The sequence below is a fragment of the Micrasema longulum genome, unplaced genomic scaffold (genome assembly GCF_059751315.1).
Source record: "Micrasema longulum isolate JH-2025_06_02 unplaced genomic scaffold, ASM5975131v1 h1tg000831l, whole genome shotgun sequence".
Taxonomy (NCBI): Eukaryota; Metazoa; Arthropoda; class Insecta; order Trichoptera; family Brachycentridae; genus Micrasema; species Micrasema longulum.
Window position 1 is genome coordinate 384,071 of NW_028278023.1, and position 22,876 is coordinate 406,946.

Genomic DNA, 22,876 nt, shown 5'->3' on the forward strand with positions numbered 1-22,876 from the left:
GACAGTTTTCTTACATTTTTTTTTTATTTAACCTCTCTGAAACAGTAAGGAATGTCTTAATTAAAAAAATAGATTTATGTTTTAACCGAACCAGAATATCATTGTAATTAGAAAACTTCTTATTTATTATTTAATTATTTTTATTTCATTAAACGTTCAAGCACAAATAATAAGTACTTAGGCGGATTATTGCCAAAATAAATATTATCTTAACTCAACTCAATTAGTCTCAATTCCGCGCACTCCCGTCCAGTCGCGGATGTTTCTCAGCCAGGACATCTGTCGCCTTCCAACTCCACGCTTTCCCTCGATCTTTCCCATCATAATCAGCTGTAGAAGCGTATATTTGCTTCCGCGCATGATATGGCCCAGATATGCGAGTTTTCTCTGTTTTATTGAGGACAGGAGTTCTTTTTCGGCACTGGCTCGTCTCAACACCTCCACGTTAGTCACTAAATCTGTCTACGGGATTTTCAGCATTCTCCGGTGAAGCCACATTTCAAAAGCCTCTAATCGGTCATGGAGTTCACTTTGAGAGTCCATGTTTCAACCCCGTAGAGCAGTATTGACCACACACAGCACTTGACCATCCTCTGTCTCAGTTTTAAATGAAGACTGTCCCTGCAGAAGAATGATTTCATACCATTGAATGCTGATCGTGCTATTTCTATTCTGCATCTAATTTCCTTATCCGGATCCAGATCAGAAGTGATTTGACTGCCGAGGTATTTAAAGTTAGTCATTCTCTCGATTGTTTGACCATTTATTCACAACACAGCATTATTGTGAGGGTTTCGGCTAAACACTATCATCTTTGTTTTGGCCACATTGATGTTCAAGCCCATTACTCTACCCGCTTCGTCAATTTTACTAAGAAGTTCCTGAAGGACACATGCGTTGTCAGCCAGGATAGCGGTATCGTCACCATATCTGATGTTATTGATAATTTTGCCGTTAATTCTCATTCCCTTCCTGACATCAGAGAGAGCATTCTTAAATATCTTGTCCGAGTATAAGTTAAAAAGTAAGGGCGATAATATGCAGCCTTGTCTCACTCCTTGTCACTTTTAAATATATTCTAGCCAACTAAAAAACAGACTGGTCAAAAGAAGAGTTGGTCAAGATTCACATGAACCAGTCGTCGTTTAAAGTAGTTCGTTTTTATCTAAACATTTTTTTCGTACATTTTCCAGAAACTTTGCCGTAATGTTTTAATTTTTACCGCGCGCAAGAAAATATTTTTTGTACCCAATTTCCCGTAGGGCTGAAGTTCTTCATTAAAAACAACGAATTTACAAAAACAACTAACAGACGGAAAGATCAGCAACATACCCATACATTAAAAAAAATAAAAAACAACTGTAAAAACATATTTATGTACAGTACGTTCAAATGTTTAACATATTAATAAGCTAACATTTTATTTGCAAACTTTATGTTACACACACATAAACAAAGGATATCAAAGACCTGAATAGATTTTTATCTAAAATGAATATTTGAATGGATACATTGTTATCTATTCATAGATAAACTCTTGATCGAGTAGCCACTTTCTTATTTTACTTTTGTTACATAAAATGTAGGAATTAAGTTCTTTTGGCAAGAAATTTAAAATACTAGGTATGAAATAATTGAGAGTTTTTCTACCATACTTATTGCATATAAAATTTTAGGCAACTAAAGCATCAGTGCACGTAAAGCGTATGTTATGGTCATGTTTGAGGGGAATTTTGAATTAACTGCCGGTGATGATACCGCGTGATAAAGTTAAGAAGATGAAAGTTTTAAAATTGACGCCACTAAACTTTTCAGGAAATTCTTCAATCCCAACGCATTTTCTGCTGACTCGTGTTTCTAAATAGCCATGGTTTTACATTCGCCCATTTCACTGAGAACGGAAGCGGAGAGATAAATTCGTGCAAGATTCTATCCATATAGATCTCAGCGAATAGTTTCGATAGTAAATAACAGTCGAGATGCGATTTTATGATTCAGTCAGTTTAGTTAACGTGGCGGGAGCTTGGGGGCATTCTTGATCTGGGTTAATGTGTTTTACGATATTAATATCAGTTTACCGTTTTGGAAACGTTCGAACTCCGATTTATCATATGTAATGCGATTGGAAAAAAAGACTGATTGTGTTAATATTGTCCAAGGATTTTTGTGGACAATTAGTAGGTAGCGGATTTTGTTTGCAAACTTTCGTTTTCCTTGGAACTTGATTGATTTATCATCAATCAGATAACACTGTCCACTGTTAACACAAAAAATATCATTTGGTGCCAAACATTTGTGCAATTTTACTGTAATCATTCAAAGCACGCTATTTAAAAAGCAAATCATTTTCAATATTATTTTCCTCGTTCGTTCTATTTCGAAGTTATTGTTATTGCAAGTAATAATATAATTTATTTAACTTTTCACCATATTCATTCCCTTATCTGCACTCAATAGTCCATAAGACACTGTATTGGTATACCTAATGTAAAATATTTTATTTTTATTTTTATTTTATTTTATTTGGGAAATCAACAGTTCTGCATACATATTTATAGTAAACAAACAGATATAGTGTATAAACTCAGAACTAATAACAGATTTTCACAAAGTTAGTAAAGAAAATATATTACATACAGTCGAACTCGGTTATAACGATCACGGAAATAGCGAGAACTCGGATGTAAAGAGAAAATATTAGTTGACATTTTAGTGACAAACATCTATTGCATGTAGTTAAAGTGATCAATCTTACGCATACTGGTGCCAGCCCAGGAACAGTGAAATATTTAACCAATATTACTTCATGTTGACCTTATCATGAATCGAACCTGGGGCCTCAGGCGCGATAGGCAAACACTCAAACCACTTCACTGCAAGGCGGGATTATCTTTACTTAATTTCCTTCATCACGATTTTTACCTGTGGGCAACCCTCTAGTTATTAATATGTATCCAGGGTTCTGGACTTTACACATAAAACTGTGTACCGTCTGGATATGGAGAATTTCATAAAAATACCATCAAATACAAACATTAAAATATTGTACATCTTCGTATTGTTAACACATTAATTACTAATATAGTAATTACATTGTGGTTCAAACTGTCAGAGATGTCGCAGTGAGTCACATCTTGCTGGAGGCTGTGGTTCTATAAAATGCTGCGAACGCCCAGTTGCATTCCACCGGTAACACTACTGACTAGTCCTACTCGTTAGCGTCCACGTCGCGAACCCTGGGCAATGGGATCACACTCATCACGGTGTGATCACAGCAGATAACGAGAGGATGAAAGGCGAGTTTCTGGCGCTTCAAAACCAAAACCAACCAGCCAAGGGAAGGTAGCCCCCACAGAAAAATCCACCAGAGAGGGCAACGGGAAACCACCCTGGTCATCTTTTTTCCCAGAAATCACTATGGCGAGTACATCCAATAAGCAGCTGTCCCGGCTGCGAAATATAAGAGAGACGCAGGATCGACACGCTTTTGCTGTAGTGATCGCCAACATCGAGGGAGCCTGACATTCCTGACAAAGTACCGCAAGAGAAAAAAATATATATTACAAAAAATAACATTTCACTAACGATTTCATATAAAATAAATCCAAATAGGTACCCATACTTCCCTGTAAAAATGAAAACTTATTTTCATATAACGCCGCTGTTTTTTATTAAAATTAGGCATACTATTATACCCGTATAAATATAGGTTTTAGCTCTTTAACTTCACAAACATCAACAGATGAAAGAATTGAAGGAATATAGATGGTCAAATTGGGCAGAATGGTGAATGTTACACAGCGTGTAAAGTGGCTACTGAAACCCAACCATTGACAGGTCAAAAGCCCTGTAAATCAGTGGCGAATGGTGATTTTATTTACAGGTAAGCTATAAAAAAATATCATATATTTGTACCTTCATAGAAGGTACATAATATAATGTAAGTAATGAATACTATAAATTAATATTTTTTGTGGTTTTGTGTGATACAACAACTCTCATCCATGAAATCAACTCAAAAGATGTAACTTCGTGAAATATTATATTATATAGATATATTATCCATGACTTTAATATATAATTCATTAAAAAATAAATAAAAAATATCACTATGAATTCAGTCGATATTAGGTATTCAATTGAAATTTCAACTAGCCGCATTGTTCTAGTAATTAATGGCGCTAAAAACCGCCGCGTGGAGCGCTATATGTCCTGCAATATGACGCATGAAAGTAATTATGGTCTTATGTCAAAAGTACCATCTCAAAAAAAAAATAGTCCTTAAGAAACAATGTTTAAAATACTGTTTTCCAAATCAAGAATCTTTAAATAATTTGTGTTATCTACAAGTTTAATCTATGAGAAAAATCCTGCACTGGGGTTAACACATTCAAAATATAGTATACTTATTTGTATGAAAAAATAAGCTGGAATAATCGGCTAGTTTCTTGGCCTACCGCAGGCGCTGGGCGCGCTTTATTAAAATTTTAGGATAAAAATACAAACGGTGGAAATGATTTTACAATACATGTTTATCATTTATTTGTTTTTATGTAAATAAAGTTACAATAAAACATTATTATGGTTAGTCGAATATAATGGTAAGCTGCGCATAATCGTTTCTATACACGGTTTGCCCCTGATAAATAGAGCATTCAGTATGTGAGACGTCTATTTCCAAAACTCGCTATCTCCCAATGGTCTCCGCTGGGAGATAGTGGGTTTTGGGAATAGACGACTCTTGTGTTTGTACAAAAAGTTATTGATTGTATCTTTATAAGGCAAAACTACTGTCAGAATAAAAAAATAAATCATTTTTAAAATCAGCAAGCTTCCTGTGGTATCTGCCTACATACTTGTAGTAGGTACCCACTCAACATAATTAATTTGGCACCGGAAGAGAGAACCGTTCATTCGCAACTATTGAACAAACAAAAAATGTACAAATGAAATCTGTTACCAATAAAAAAGACTTTTTAATTGATTACTGGTGTAATTAAAATGTAATGTTAGCGGTTTGGTCCATTTGCATAACATGATGTGAGTCGATTTAAATTAACTCGTTTAATTAAAACGATTGGGCTAGTATACCCATGGTTTAAATATAAATATCATGTACAACCTTTTAATAATGTGTCTGTTTCATCAATGTGCCGGGTTTTTGATTAATTAATTTATTATCTAATGACTCGTCAAGATAAATACATTTTTTACAACCAAGTAAATTTATTTATTTATTTTATAAACATAAACAGCAAATCTGCCTTTTACAAACATTTATAATATTAACATATTTGGCTTAATATATATATATTTTTTTTTAAATGAATTTCCTAATACCCAATATTTATAAAAATAAAATAAATTAAAAATTAAACAAGATTTATATTTTTTTGAAAATACCTAAAAAATATACAGCATATACAGTACAAAGTTTAAATAATAAAACATTCTACAGTAAAACAACAAGAAAATCATAAGTACTGTTTCACACAGCAGAAAGTAATGCGGATTTTATAGTTATTTTTTTAGCATCGATAGTTACATAGAAAATATAAAATCATAAACGTTGAGATTGGGTCATGTATCATTTGCACAGATTGTTCCAATTATATTGTTTGCGCCACAGAATAATTAAAATACTAAAGTTATTTAAAGAGGTAAGATATTAATTAGGTGTTTACAATGTTCACTCTCTAAACGTTCATTTATAAATAAACTAAATTATTCACAGCCCGGGGTATGAATGATGATTTTTCGTCACCATTATTATCTTTCATAACATAAGGCACTACATTGGTACATCAATCAAAGCGTATCTTAAGCATTTTTGTTACATGAAGGTAAGATGATCTGTCTTACGCTTCGGGTGCTATTCCAGAGACTATAAAATATTATATTGTAAAAGCACCATTTTAAATATTCAATATCAACCATGTCGGGAATCGAATTGGAGACCCTTACGTGGTACGCGCTGAACATTGCACCACGAGGCGGACAAACGATTTCGATTTAGTATCTGAACTTTCTAAGATCTAAATAGCAATAGTTGTCAAAATCATACATAATAATATCGTATAAATAAATATTGCTGATTTTTTTTTTACCTTAAAATCTTTAACATAGGCAAAATGGTGAATATTACACAGTGTGTAAAGTGGCCACTTAAACCAGCCAATGACAGGTCATAAGCCCTGTAAATGCCTAGACTTCCATATTCCCTTATTTAAGGTATTCTCCATCCCTGTAGTAATTTGTTAATCTTTACATTTGAGTTTAAAAAAATAAGATCAAAATCTGATTGCGACGCATTGTTAAATTTGAATCCAGGTATCAGATTTTGGGGATGTTCATAAAAAAGCTCGCCTACCGAATATATCCTAATAATTATCTAATTTGCTTTCAAGCGAAAGTCCTTTCTCTGCCGAGAATTCAGACTATAATAGGACAGAGGCGGCTTGTGGCCGGATGGGCGAAGGACTGGGGCTTCCGAACACTTAAATGCTTGCGCCCGATCCGTAATAACCTCCCTTCACAAACCAGATTTAGATTCAGACATTTGGAAACAAAGCAGAAAATGAGTTTAAGTGTCGGTCAGAAAATTGTATTTGAACGATTTGGTTTTATTTGGTTTGACCAAAAAAATATAATACTTACCTCAAACCTTTGAACCACATGTATATGACTAAGCTGTTCGTCCAGAGCCCAGACCGCAGAATAAGTTAATTCTCTGTTCTGTGGTCCAGACAGACATGGTAATTGGCAATGTTATGGTATGTCTAAGTGCGGACCGCTTACTTCTAGAACATGTACTTCGGTCATCGTTCCACGCTATCTGAGAAATTTTATAGTAAGTTCAAAGCATCCTGGTAACTAATTAAAACATTCCCGATAAAACCTGATTAAAACGTTTTATCGCTCTGGTAAATTTACCACCCATACAATCCGGATACTGCTAAGGAATAATTATTATAAAGTGTTAAAATATCCCCCATAGACTGAGAATTCTAAGGTCAGTTTCCCCTTTACTGGTCGCTTTTTCGTTCCCGCTTTTAAGTCAACTAACTACGCTCTGTAGGTTATACCTCGCTACGTTTTGCGCTCCTGGGAATTAGTTGTTTCAATCCGGCGCAAAAAGAGGAAATTTCCTTTTCAGGCGCCATGAAAAGGGATTTTCATTTTCTAAATGCTTTTTTTGTTCACGTTTAAAACATTCTCATACTGAAAATAAGTCCGAAAAGGAAATGTTATTTAACGTTTTTATTATATCTATGTATTTCACTATAAAAATACACCATGAATCGCTTTAATGTCTCCTGCAGAAAATAATACAGAAGCTATAATAGAGGATATTAAAATTTATTTAATTTTGAACGCATTTATAATTCAGAATGGTTTTAATGGCGAAGACACGAATTTAAATAAAATAAGATATTTTAAAAATTCGTTTATTGTTATTACCAGCTTAAAAACTTATTAAGCGTATTTTTTTAGAAATATTACGTATTGATACTTTGATTTTACGAGTACTGCATACTGCCTTCTCTTTGAATAAATCTCAAGAGGGCAATAAAACAGATTGTACATCTCATAACTCATAGTGAAATCATTTCAAAAGTAAATTTTAAAACGACATAAATATAAATAATTTGGTGTAGAACGAAGGTACGCTAGGTATCACTTTAAGGCTACAGAATGACGAATAGACGGTATCGATTTATTTAATATGGATTATTTTAATCATGTAAGGTATAAAAAGCTATGACAATATTCATTCCATAAATAAATAAAACAAACGAGTGTTTTAATGTGGGTAATTTATTGTTTTTAATACGGTGACGGGATTCTCGTGATCGAAAAGCGCGATCTTTGTGTACGTTTTTCTTATCAACAAAGCCCGTAGAGCTAACTGTTTATTATTTGACTTTTATATTGTTCGGGAAAAATGTTGGCCCCGTGCCGAGTATACTCTACTCGCTAAAAATACCTTTATGATTATTTCGGGATCGTGTACGTAATTAAATAAACAGAATTCTTTAAAAATAGATACCTTTGTTCGCAGATTTTGTTGTTTGACGTATGTGTACGGGAAAGCGGGGACAGGTACCCACTTCTTTATAGGTCAACAATTCGATTATATTCATTCTTTTCTTCATTAAAACGTATCCTAGTATTTTCTCTTGGATTTTGGCACTAGAGCAATGTTTTTTTTACACATTATTTATTATATTTACCATTAACGTGTCCTCATTGTTTTGTTTTTCGGATAAATTGTTTATTATGGAAACTAGAGCCATCTTAAAACCCTAAATGCGCCCAGATTATCTGCTGTCTTCAACTGTACAGTATTTAATATTCTGCCTATGTTTGAACATTTCTTTGTGATAGTAGACCAACGACGGATGTGTGAAAAATGCGACATTTATGTACTTTCTTTTGTATTTTATTTTGAAAAGGTTTATAAAGGCTTAAAAAAACAGTATATATGTATTTATATATATATATATATATAATATATACAAGCGCACCCAGCAGACGTTGTCCTGCCCGAACGATGGTTTGCCTGCTATTACCTTAGAAAAAGAATTTTCATTGATAAGTAGGTACATAGGTAATTGTTTGTGATTAAATTCCAAAACTAAAAATTGATAATATTCAAATATTGAATTTAAGTAGGTACCTAGATACTTGTTAATGGTTGAATTCCAAAACATAAAATAATTTATTTTCAAATAAAGAATTCTTTTTGCAAATGTCAAACTCGGCTCTTCTCATCAACAGGGGAGCATTTTATTTATGAATGCGATTTTCAAAAATATATTTAATGTCAGTAAATCAAATCCAGTAAATATAAATAAATGGGAAGAAATTAAAAGGAATGTAAGGAATAAATCTAAATGGCTAATATTTTTTGCTAAAAAGCTAATGTTTTTTGTAAACATTTAAAAACAAACTTTTTTGAAACACAAAAATACAACATCCTTCCATTTTTTCGTATATGTATTTTCGTCGAATGCAACCCTAGTAGGTCGATGAAAAAAAGATTTATGCTTCTAACCTTTTTTCACAGATTCGATTGAAAATTTTAATATCTACGAACACGCACAGCGCAAAGATCTACATTTCGCTGAAAACCGCACGTAAATTAGCTAAGCCGATTAGGAGAAGTTCAGTGACATCACACGTACGGACTAATTATATATACATATAACCTAAGTATTAAATAATATACTTGTGTACTTATTAAGTTGTGTTGTAAAGTGTCAAAAAAACTTTAAATCGGTCTCATGTAAAGTTGAAGAAGATTACACGCGTCTTTGTTCTACCATCACAATTTTACTTTATGTTTTCATCCATTTATTTTTAATACTCTTCATTTAATTTTCGTTTTAAAAATACGTTTCTGTTTTCCCAAGTTATCCATCAGAGTATTGTAATTTATTTTATCGTTGCTTTTTTGAAAATCAATAAGACACCCGCCATGCGGACTGTTACGGTATCCGGATTTTAAAGTGCATGCGGATGAGAAATGAAGATAGTCGTGATCACGAATCTCGGAACAGTACCAATCACCATTGTTGGTCGTGTAACAGCTAAAAGGGTCCTCGTGGAACATGATAATCTAAAAAACTCAGATTTATTTGTTTTAAAATGCTTTAAATGCTTACCAAACCGGCTTCGATGTAAATTTTATCCTTCAGGAAGTATCAATAAAGATGTAAGAAAAAAAACCGTCTCGATTCTGTTTTTTTGGAACAGAGCTTTTACAAATAATATTCTAGATCTGCCAAGGGTACATAATATACATATGTGTATCAGGCGCGTGCAGTGACTTTTATCTGTAAGGATGCCGACAAAAAAACATCATGTTCCTAATTTTAGTAGGTTTATTTAGAATTATTTAATACGCTATATAAGTTGTCCATCAGAGTAATAATAATCAATAATTGACGGAGCACAGGCGCGTCTAGAGGAAAAGCATTAAATTTTCTTATTTTCTTATTCTTTTTCCACTCCTAAGTGGAGCGTGTGGACATCATCAGACGCTTCCGGGAGACCTTATTGTTAGCCAGCAGTCTCGCCTCCTCTAACGTCAGTTCCGCGTCCCTTAATTCCACCGAACAAAGCTGAAAGATCGCCATCGATGGTCTTCCAGGATAGTCCACGTAGGTGTGAAAAGGAGATAAACAATATAAACATCAAAACACCTAAAACAAGACCTGAGACAATCGTTCTTAAATTTGGGCAAAGTGTCAATAATGCGCTACTTCAAACTTTATTATAAACGTTATCAGAGTCGATTTTTTCTTTGACCTATACAAGTTGGATGCTTCTTATCTCTCAGAGTCTCAAAAGAGAAATCTAAAACCTAAAGCGCGTGCGCGAAAATTTGGACAATTACTATGAGAACTAGACGCAACTCGACAAGCAGCATCCCGCGTATACAACAAATACTATCAAGAACAAGATACCTAGATATTCAGTACGAACGTTGATATAGGAAATACGCATATGTAGCTAGGTATGTATACTGAAGATATTGTTTGAATCGTGTGCACCCGAACGTTCTCAGTGAGAATTTTAGGAAAACATATTCGAAGGTTTTATTTCGCATTTATAATGTTTTTTTTGTAAAATTCATATTATTTATTAATTTTCAAGGGATGCGCCGCATCCACTGTATCTATGAACGGAATGCGCCTGATGTGTTTGGGATATATCGCTAGACGGAAATATGCAATACCATTTAAAGGCATTCTATTACCTATATGATACATTACCAACACCATATTACATACATGCGATTTCTCTGCTCGTGCCAATATAAAACATAATTTTTACCCATGAGAACAAACCCAGCTCTAAAATGTACACACTTATCTCAATTTTACTCTATTTCGCTATAAAGGTGCCCGGTCCCTATCCAAATTGCCCGTTGAATAATTAAATATTGCTTAATCTCGGTACTTAATAATTAACCTCTTAAAATGTTATATTTATTTATAACTTACCTTCTCTTTTCTGGGTGATAACTTGCTGTTTGTTTAGTGTTCGTATTATTATCGCAAAATGTGTACCGTCCCAATTCAAAATTGACTTGCATTTTTTTTATAAATATTGTATTTGATAATGGTTTTTAAAAGTAAACAGGAATGTGTTAAATATGGTTAAAAGGTTAAATTATCTCACTGCCACAAATTGATCAAATAAATTAACGAATCTTTTATACTGTATTTGTTACATATATTTTTGATTAAACGTTAACATTCCAAACCATTTTCATTTACATTGAGTAATTTCACTAATTCGCTGTCTGTAGATATTTCACATTCGTGACTAACGCATTAAAATTCAACTAGGAATATAATCGTAAGTCTGCGATATATTATTATTTGTATCTGATTAAGTGTAAAAGGCGATTTTATTGAAATTGGCGTAATGAATATTAAATTATTAAAGTGAGATAACGGCTTCGCTTAGATGGATAAGCGATCAGATCCGTACAAAAATTATTCAGTATTGCATAATAGGTCGTATCGATAACAATGGACGCTTGCCCTCCATGCTCTATAACTCTACACAATAATACTCGTTCGGAGTATCACGTTCCTTTTCTAGTATTAAAATTTCATTGTTCTCTTAAGCATCTACGACTTTAACGAAATGCAATAAAAAGTTATAGTTCCCTTTTACTTTGATGATAAATCGATCGCTCCCACGATCAAATGCAATAATTCGGCTGCCTGTTATCTTTATTAGACAATCTCTCGCATCTCGTGACGTTTCGCAGCATACATTTAATAATAACTAGATCCCTAATCGTTTTGTAACGAAAATTCGCTGCTGAAAAAAAGAGAAAAGTGGTTTATGGATTGCAATAAAATTAAAGTACCTTTCTCGTCGTGTGTTATTAGTTGTAGTTGCACATATTTGATAGTATTTATTGGTCTTCATTTTTATTACTATTATTATCTGCTAGTTCGTGCGTAAATTAGTCATTTGGTACAATTTCTTGCTACACTATATTCAATCCAATAAAAGTATCTCATTTTTTACCTCTAAGATCTTTTCTCCAGCATTTTTAGTTGTGCCGTATTTTTCAGAAAATTTTGAATAATGTTTAAAGATACGTGAATAAATGGCCAAAAATGGATGCACACAGAACTTTTTTTAAAAGGTAAAAATTTGTACTTATCATTTGTCTATACTCATACTTTAACATTCCACCATTCTGAAAATACATGCTACGGCGAAAACCGTCGATGGTGAAAATTTTAAGTGAAAGCCAAAAACAGTGTTAATTGATTACCATGCAGCTTATTTTTCTTAATTAAGTATCGTTAAAGCTAAAATCCTTTAAGCTGTTATTAATAAACGATTCTGTGATAATATCTGGTTTATAACCATTTGTACTGATAAAGTATACCATCTAGTTCTTTGTGTAAAAACCTGTTCTCATCCACGTATATTGAATTGCCACGAATACTCGCATCCCTTTCACCTTAGATATTCGTGGCCGAGAGTGATTGAGATGCAAACACTGTATTTAATATTATTATGTACGTAAATTATTATTGTAAATGATTAGTTCTCGGCTTCTGCAGCTTACAAGTCAAAATACAAGAACTTGTTACATGTTGACACCAATAAAATTACTCAATACCGGCGATAATTATATGAATCATATATAAATTATGATTTTATTTCATGTTATTAACGGGCTCAATGTAGCTGTCGGTTAAATCAAAGTTAAGCGATTTAATGCATGCAGATTGCTTATATAATAATCACAGGCAAATGACAGTTTTAATATTTTATTATGATAAACCGATAAAATACAATTTGATCGATCAGTAAGAAACGTAATACTGGCAGCAAGATCCGTAATTGTTTATTTTTTTCTAACAAGTCAGACAAGAAATTATAAAACATTGTTTTATGTAAACAAAACTTGAATGTCAAGATATATCTTAGATTTGATTTACTGAAGCAGAATAATAATATTATCGAACGTAGGTTGTAATATTTTGAAGGTTAAATTAATCCATTAACTTCATTTAGTACAATTTTAAATACTATATCCTACGTAAACTTTAATAAGATATTTTCGATCAAATTTTTATTATAAAATGTCTAGTACTCGTATTCACTAAATTTTTGTACATTTTAGCGATTAAAATAAAATTTCGAATGAATTTATTTAAAGTTGTATGTAAGTATCTTTATATGAAAAAATAAATAAATGAAATTGTTCATACTGAAATAAAAGACTTACTTTAGTTCTTTGGATTAAAAACCAAGAAAGTAATCTAAGCAACGAGTAATATCTTGAATTGTAAGATACATACATATTACATATAACCCTTTTCATGGTATTGTGTACTGTTCGAAGGGCCGACCAGCGTGTCGGTTATCAAGCATTCCTCCCACTCGTAAAAACTCCAATTAAAGTCGTAAATAAATCTGAACCTACGCCCTTGGGAGAATTAAACAGGGAACGAGGCACTCATTGAAGAATAAAGATTCAATGACTTTAAATAAGAAAATGACTCATTAAAGGTTAATTACCAAATGCGTATTATCTTTATATTTTCAATCAAGTATTTCAACATTCATCACATCAATACACCACCGGTAATTGTAATAATAAAAAAATCAACGACTCATCTCAGAATGTTTGACATTGATCAAAAAGAGAAAAAAAAAATTAAATAATACGAAAAAAGAATCGCCGCATATGGACGAAAATTATTGTTCTCTCATTTAAAAAATAATTTCAACTCCATTTCATAGGTAATTAAACGTCATTAGTGTTTTTTTAAAAGCTGCTTTTAACAAAATATATTCCCTCTTCTGCAATAATAATCTGAATTTAAAAATAAGGCAAAGAATAGTGAAATGTGGCCTTACTCATAAACTCGGCATAAAGTTACGCTAAGTATAGTTTTATAATTCGGATGGGAATACCATCATTCTTCCACTATAAAAAGGATGGTATTTTCATCCCAATTACACCACTATACCTAAGTGTAACTTTATGTCAAGGCCCATGATGTGTGGCCTGTATTGTTGTACGGCTGATTCAAGGACTCTGCGCCGTAAGGTGAACACAATGAACAGATTGGAAGCTTTTGAGGTATGGTTACGTCGCAGAAAGCTCAAGATATCTAGGACAGACATGATAACAAACTCAGAAACTTTCAGTCGAGCTAGGATGAACACAGAACTCTGGACAACCATAAAAGTTCGTAAAATTTCGTATCCGTGGCAAGTAATTTTCTTCTTCTTCTTTTGCCGTTCCTACCGGAGGTAGGCGATAGTCATTCTGAATTCATCACGATTCTGGGCCAGTTTAATCGGCGCTGCCGCTTCCGGCACACCGAATCACTGTCTAAGATTTTAGAGTCATGATGCTCTTTTATGTTCCAAACCCCGCCTGCCTTTCCTTTCGTAATAAGTTCGAAAAAGACATATTTATCATTGCGGAATATGTGACCGAAGTATGAGACTTTAATTTTTTGACATGGGTCAGTAACTCCCTCTTTTTGTTATGATGCTTAAAACCGCTTCATTGGAGACACGATCAGTTCACGCAACCAAAGTTTGAAAGACTTAATTTTCCTCATTGTTGAGACTGCGAAAGTCCCACCCTCTACTCCATAGAGTATTATTGGAAAAACATAAGATGGGCATAATGTCATATTGGGCCGGGCTGGAAAAACATGTGTGGTGGCGAGCTCAAACTAAATAATTAAGCCGCAAAATATTTTTTAGTCTACACTCATTAAGGTTGCGAAAAATCTTACCCATTAATACTTACTCGAACAATCAGTTATGTGAACTCTCAAGTATTTAAAGCTGTCAACTTTCTCGATCCTCTGTCTATTATTATAGAGAGGCTGATCAGGGTCAGAACCAGGCGCGTTACGTCCATAGATACTGTGAATGCGGTGCATACCTTTAAAATTTAAAAATAATATGAATTTTACAAAAAAATCATTATAAATACGAAATGAAACCTTCAAATATGTATTCCTAAAATTCTCACTGAGAACGTTCGGGTGCACGCGATTCAAACAATATCTTCAGTGTATACATACGTAGCTACTAGCTACATATGCGTATTTCCTATATCAACGTACGTACTGAATATCTAGGTATCTTGTTCTTGATAGTATTTGTTGTATACGCGAGATGCTGCTTGTCGAGATGCGTCTAGTTCCCATAGCAATTATCCAAATTTTTCGCGCACGTGCTTTAGGTTCATAAGGTTTTAGATTTCTCTTTCGAGACTCTGAGAGATAAGAAGCATCCAACTAGTATAATGCAAAGAAAAAACGACTCTAATAACGTTTATCATAAAGTTTGAAGTAGAGCATTATTGACACTTGGCCCAAATTTAAGAACGATTGTCTCGGGTCTTGTTTTAGGTGTTTTGATGTTTATATTGTTTTTTTTTTCACCTTTTCACACCTACGGGGACCGTCCTGGAAGACCATCGATAGCGATCTTTCAGCTTTGTTCGGTGGAACTAAGGGACGCGGAATTGACATTGGAGGAGGCGAGAGTGCTGGCTAACGATAAGGTCTCCTGGAGGCGTCTGATGATGTCCACATGCTCCACTTAGGAGTGGAAAAAGAAGAAGAAAATAATGACTCTAGACGCGCCTGTGCTAGGTCAATTTATTGATTATTATTCTAATGGACAACTTATGCGGCGTATTAAATAATTCTGAATAAACCTACTAAAATTAAGAACATGATGATTTTTTGTCAGCATCCTTACTGATAAAAGTCACCGCACGCGCCTGGTTAGGACAGGATTTGTTGCAAATAATCTGAGTCTTTTTGGTTTTAATATTAAGACCCTTTTAACTAGCGGGCAATAAATATTTTTACTGGTAATATTATCTACATTTATGAAATATGTTTTAGCAAAAAGTAAACATTTAAACATATTATATACCGTACATATTATATACCGTACAATCAAAACGCCATTACATTAAACGAGCTTTCGATACGACACTGTATCATTTATTGCATTCTCTTAGTCATGCGACTAATAATACAATTATAGGAAACCAATACCCGCGGTTATGGGCATACTATGCAAATATCTGTCACATTTAATACAAGCATACTATAATGAAGTGGTCTCGAGTGGGTGGGCGGCGGCGCGGCGAGGGGGCGGGGGAGGGGGAGGGGGAGGTCGCGGCCTAGGAAGGTCGCTGCGCCGGGGTACGCGAGCGTAATGTCGAAAGGTAAGCTTTATTGCAACCAGTTCTGAAAACCTAGAGTGACGTCACATCAGGTAGAACACAAAGTAAGGTACCTATTTATATACTCGATTCAATTAATCAAGTTCACTGATTTTCCTTTTTTGTATTTGTTAATAGACTATTAAACTAAGCCATCATTTTTTTTTCAATTTTTATTTGTCGTATTATCGGCGTTTTTTTTTAAAGTTTTGTATTTCTGAAATAACTCCGCGTGTGACGTCAAAGATTCTCTTCCGCTTATTCTCGATTAGTTCTGCCCATTGGTCCGTTGACGGCGAGCAAACCGGAAATCTTCTATAACTCTCTTATCATTGATTGATTCGTATGAACATGTGACGTCGTTAAAAGTAGTTCGTTTTTATTATTTTTTTCGTACATTTTCAGGAAACTTTGTCGTACAATTTAATGCTCCAATTTTCACGGCACTTAAGAAAACATTTATTGTATCCAATTTCCCGTAGAGTTGTAGTTCCTCATTGATAATGAGTTTTGATTTAGTTTTTAGAATGAATATATTAAATATTTGCTCATTATCACACATAAAGTGAATTTTAAATACCTAATGTCTACTTACCTACTGAACAAACTTATAAAGAGTGGCCTATTTTATTAAAGGGGAGAAAGGACTGCATGTTTTTATTATTATTATTTATCCTGCTGTAGAAACCCACTTTAACAATCTGAGAAAAAATATTGGAAGTATAAAAACAATTTTATTCTGTGTCCGGGCGGGGTTAGTTTAAAAGAGGACCAGGGCCCTAGACGAGTGGTTTTAACTCGAATTATACTCTTAGGTAAAAATCCTGATGACGGAAATGGAGTGAAGATAAGTCCATCTCGTTGTGTAGTAGTTGGCGCGTTCATCTACTATTATTGAGGTCCTGAATTCGTTTTTGACAGGGTGGACGAGAAATAATTGGTATTAAAGGTGCTTTCACACAGCCATATTTCAAATTTCAATGTTCGTGGACTGGCACTTAAAGCGTAAGACTGATCCCCTTCCATGAAACAAAGATGCTTTAGATGCGTTAAAGTTGGAATACCAATTCACTGCACTATGCACAACTGGGTGCAGCAGGGACATGATAATTATGATAAAAACTAAAAAAAACTTAATCAGTCTCTATAAACCAGGTTATTGTGTTTGTTCATAATTATTAATGTTCTTAATTAAGGTCTTGTCTAGTCTTAATTAAAATCTGTTTTTGAAGGTTATTTTGTATGTCAAAAAATACAATCAATATTTATTTATTTATTTACATACATAAGTTTATTGTACATTATTTGAGACTAAGTCCCAACTCCATGGGACTAGAAGTCCTGTGTTGAGATGGGACTAGGAATTAGTTGACACAGACACATGAGTATTCACCACAAATATAGGATCAGAAACATCTTTTTTTAAAAATGAATATATATATATGGCACATCAATATGGTAAACAGTAAACTCAAACATTCGGAAAATCATCAAGGAGTTTGCTACTCAAATCCCTCCCACTAAGGAAAATCCAGTCCTTAACTACTATCTCAAAAATATTTTTCGTCTTTGAGAGCTTAATACGCACTTCCAAAATATTGAACACTCTCGGTGCGATAAATGAGAGATGTCCCTGAGCTAAACTCGTACGGGTTTTAGGTATAACATAATTCATGTTCTGGGAAAACCTCGTACGGACATTTTGCTGAGACCTGCATGTATGTGCGTAGTGAATAAATATGAGAATGTGCGCCCAATTAACATTAAAAAAGCTGTTATTTTTTAATTATTTAGGTTTCTTCATTTACATATTTTTTTAGAACAATTTTTTTACCAATTACTCTTTTGACCAGTCTGTTTTTTGGTTGGAGGGAAGATATTGCTTTTAGTAATAAGTCCGCCAAAGAAAATTAAAAATAATTAATAACATACTTATTTACATCTTACATCTAGCGGGGAACACCGAGAGACACAAACAGATCGATGACCCTTGTCACCTTCTTTGCGGCCACCGGATGGCTCCTCCTAGACTGGGGTCGAGAAAGAGCTTCCTCAAAGTCACAATTGACTCAGAGATCTCTGGAGAAAAACACACAGAGGAATACGGCGATGGGCTCATAACGCTGTATTAAAACACTAACACCGTGCACAGTTTGGACTACCCCACGGGAAAAGCTTTCAATAGACTGAGGGTACGGGTGACTAGGTGCAAATATAATCAACAGATGTGGAGCTTTCTGGAGGAAGATAACACGAGCTGCGATTAGAGAAAGTTGCCGAATGATCACAAATGCGGATGACTTGTGAAAAGGATTGACTTTAGGAAGTGCCACTTACAAATGACAAAGTGGCAAGGTCTGAGTTCCGGACCCGTAAAGTAAAGTAAATAAACAATAATTATATTAATATCAATTATGGTTTATTAACGAAAATAACAATTTCTTTATCTATTTCATACACACTTATGTAATTGATTTTTCTGGATCATGTCTAGTCTACCTAACTAGGTACAACCTGTTTTAAGGCAGACATTTTTATGCAAAATAAACAATAACAATATTACTTACTAGTATATTTATTATACAGTTATACAATATTAATTTATACCATTTATTATTAAAGAATTTTTTTTAGTAAATTTTTTGATTTTTCTCAACCTAAACCCAGTAATCAATTTTTACAAATTTATTTTATTGAATCCGGGTCATGGTTTTGCAATGCTTGGGTAACAAATTGAATATTTTAGGGCCCAAAAACCTAAAATTTCTTTGCGCGAATTCAAAGTTTGTGGTAGACCCCATGACCCATCCTCTAGTTTGGCTTCTGATAGTGTGGGAGTGTTCCTTTTGAGATTTGGTAGAATAATTTGCTTTCACAAACGTTAATATTCTAAAAATATATAATTGCCTTATATCTAAGATCTCAAATTCCTCAAATAACTTTACGCTCCCCAGCGTGAAGGGCTTTTTAAAAATTATTTCAATTATTGATTTTTAAGCAGATGCGAGAGGCTTTAATATTAGTTTATTAGTGCCCCTCATCCTTTTATGCCATAATAATCATTATCTTTTCATTATTCTGTTCAAATTATATCAAAAACACTATTTAATAAAAATTAATAACATGAGACGACTGAAAATTTTCAAGTCAAATATTTCATGTGTATTCCAATTGTCAAAATAACACTTTTCTGACTAAATTTATGTCCCATTAAGTTTAATGTGATGCATTTTGTAGGAACTTTGGTCACCCATTCGCTTCGCTACAAATAAATATATGCTCGGAGAGTGGAATAGCTATCAATAACATAAATGCACGAGTCTACTCAAATCAACAGTCACAGTCAGTCGGCTTGGATTAAATATCTGTCTGTGTTAATAACACGCATACTGCATACATACAAGCGTTGACTGCAACGCCGTGTAAACAATCCGATTGTGGTCAGACACGACATGGTATCATTAAGACGTTGTTATTTACGAAATTATATGTTCTGAGCCCGAAAGTTTCAAGCAATCACTTAATTGTTAGAAATTTCCCAAAAATACAGATTTATATACATATTCCATGGACAAATAGACATATACATTGAAATATACTAAAAAGCCTCTAGAGGAGTTTTACGGCAATGTGAGTACGCGTTTATTCTTGTGAATATATATATTTATTTATTTGTGTTGTATTGTATTTATTTTAGATAGTTGTACACATCAAATTTTAACATCTAGTTATACATTGACTAATAAACAAAAACAAAATATTGTTATAAAATCCAGACGCTTTCCGATGACATTCCGAAAATAACTAATTTAAGGCATGTTGCACTTATTGTAAAATATTTCCCTTGGCACGGGACACTAGTGAGGGAACATTATTCTGCATAAAAAAAATGCAAACATTGTAAAAGCAAAAATAAATAAATATGGATGTTTGTCTTCAACAAAAGTCATCGCCATCCCACGAAACGATGCTATAGACCCAGCATCCCTTATCTCTTTTTGTAACTCATTAAACACCTTAATTCCTTTATGATATAGATTGTTTTGAGTTGCCTGGATTCTTGTTATGGGGAGTCTGAAACCCTCACCTCCCCTCGTAGGATAGCGATAATTTTCGTTATTACGCTGAACATCACAAAACGTTTATTCGGGCAATAATTTATTTTTTAATTTAAATATTAACACTAAGTTTTTCAAAATGACTCTTTGCTTACCAAAAGCTTGTTCAGTACCGTCAACATATGGTGACTTTTTGTATATCTGCCACATATCAATATTGTTCTCATTCCCCTATTCTGAGCTTTCTGCACGACATTACGTTGATGTTCAATGCTCAGAAATAGTAATAACAGAAATAGAACTATAATTGAAATGCGGCAAAAAAAATTCCCTTTAAAAATGGATTACTTATATTTAAACCGAGATTTTACTTATTTTATTTAAAAATCCTACCTTTTTAGAAATTTTGTTATTGATATACTCAAAATGTGATGCAAATTTTTAATATTTATTGTTATAACTAACGGCCGTAGCCAATTTGTACAAAATTAAAGTTAAATACGAAGTTGTGTAATAGAAAGAAAACACAGTCAATATATATTTTTAAACTCAATAAAAGGAATGTATAGTAAAAAAAAAGATTTATAGCAAAACAGTGAAGTAGAGATGAAAAGTAGTAAAAAAGAGATGCATTTTAGGTTTGTAAATCTTACATAGGCACACATTATTAGGCACACAAATTCAGCAAAAATAAAAATAAATAGACCGTTATATGAATATACTATACAAACAGACTGAATCTCTGGTATTATAATAAATAATTTAGTAAATATCTTAACCAGCAATATATTAGGTATGCCCATATGCTTATAGACAAGGCTTGATTTCACTCCCTCGGTAGTTAATAAGATTGAAATTGATTGCATTGCAATTTTTATACTTCTTTTGTACCAGTTACATTTGGACATACTCAAAATATTGTTAATTTAACTAACTGATATAAAACAATTATATATTTTGTATTCGCAGGCGTGAACGCCTAGTGAACTAGTAGGTGAGATAATTCAGCCAGATGAATCTCACCGACATCAATAAAGGTATCAGCTCTTTTACTTTACAAAAGTCGACATAATGGAAGAGTCGTGGTCTGCCTATATAGGCAGAACTGTTACTTCAGTCTATAGAAGAAGTGAAATGTAAAAGTAAAAATCCCTTATTTTATATCGACGTTTCTTGAAATTAAAACCAGTCCTTGATTAAAATGGTTTGTATACTGAACTTTTTATTAATATTTTTTTGTAATTTGTAACCAACTTTCAATGGCATGTTGGACTGTAGGAATTCATTCAGATTATATCCACCCACATCAATAAGGGTATCATTTCTTTTACTTCATAAATATCAACAATTAAACGGATCGAAAAAACACAGATATTAAAAAATAGGCAGAAATATTTCGCAGTGAAAGTTTATAAACCTTGTACATGCCTTAATTTCTACAATTCCGTCTTAAAAGTGTTCTTCGTCTTTGTTGCAATATATAATATTAAAATATTCTTATGAATTGAACATGAACTTGTCTAGGACATGCTTAAAATATTATTGAATACAACATAATATTAATAATTATTTAAGAATTCAGCGATGCATACAAAATTTGTAAACATTATTTTGGTTAATAAGTATTAATAATTTTGTTTTAATAAAAAATCTCACATCAATATATAAGATTTCAGTTCGTTTACTTTACAAAAGTCATCCGATGGAAGAGTTGAAAAAATGTGGATGTTTAAACATAAGCAGAATGGTGAATGTTACACAGCGTGTAAAGTGGCCACATAGACCAGCTAATGACAGGGCATAAGCCCTGTAAATGTCTAGAGTTTCATATTTCCGTTTCAAAAGCGATTTCTCTCTCTGTTGCAATAAATTCAGAAATATTTTTATGCCAAATGCCTAGACATCCATTGATATGACCCGTGTGTTGGTTGATACCAGTGATCATTTGAACACGTCTAATATTTACATATTATTTATTTAAATTTTATTTTGAACCTTGAAATAGAGCACACATTAACATATTCCTATGTGTGCTCTAATAATAACAATGCACGTTTCATTTATTAGTTGTTTAACACATATTTCTCAACCTTCTGTTTGAATTCAAATTTTTTTTTTCAAAAATATTTTTTCCCATATTATAATATTTTTTATTGCCTTATATAAAATTGAATTTTATGACTTCGCCTTTTTCCTGATTGGGAGTCTGATCGTTACCTTTTATCTGGTATTGTGATCATGTTCAAGTTGATTTGATCATTAAAAAAATAAAAAAATAAATACTATACACAAATATCATCGTATGGTAAAATATTTTTTGCTTGTGCTTATGTTAGTACTTTTAATTCATTTAACATCAAATTTACACTTGTTTTTTTTTTCAAAATGATTTTTAAAGATTTGTTTTGTATTATGGATTTGTATAGTGAATTATTGTTAGTATTTTAATTAATTTATTTCTACTACAATTTAAGTCGATATAAAATATTGTTGTTAAACTTTGCATTTTGCATTAAGTATGATTGAACAATATAATTGTATGCATATTTACATAATT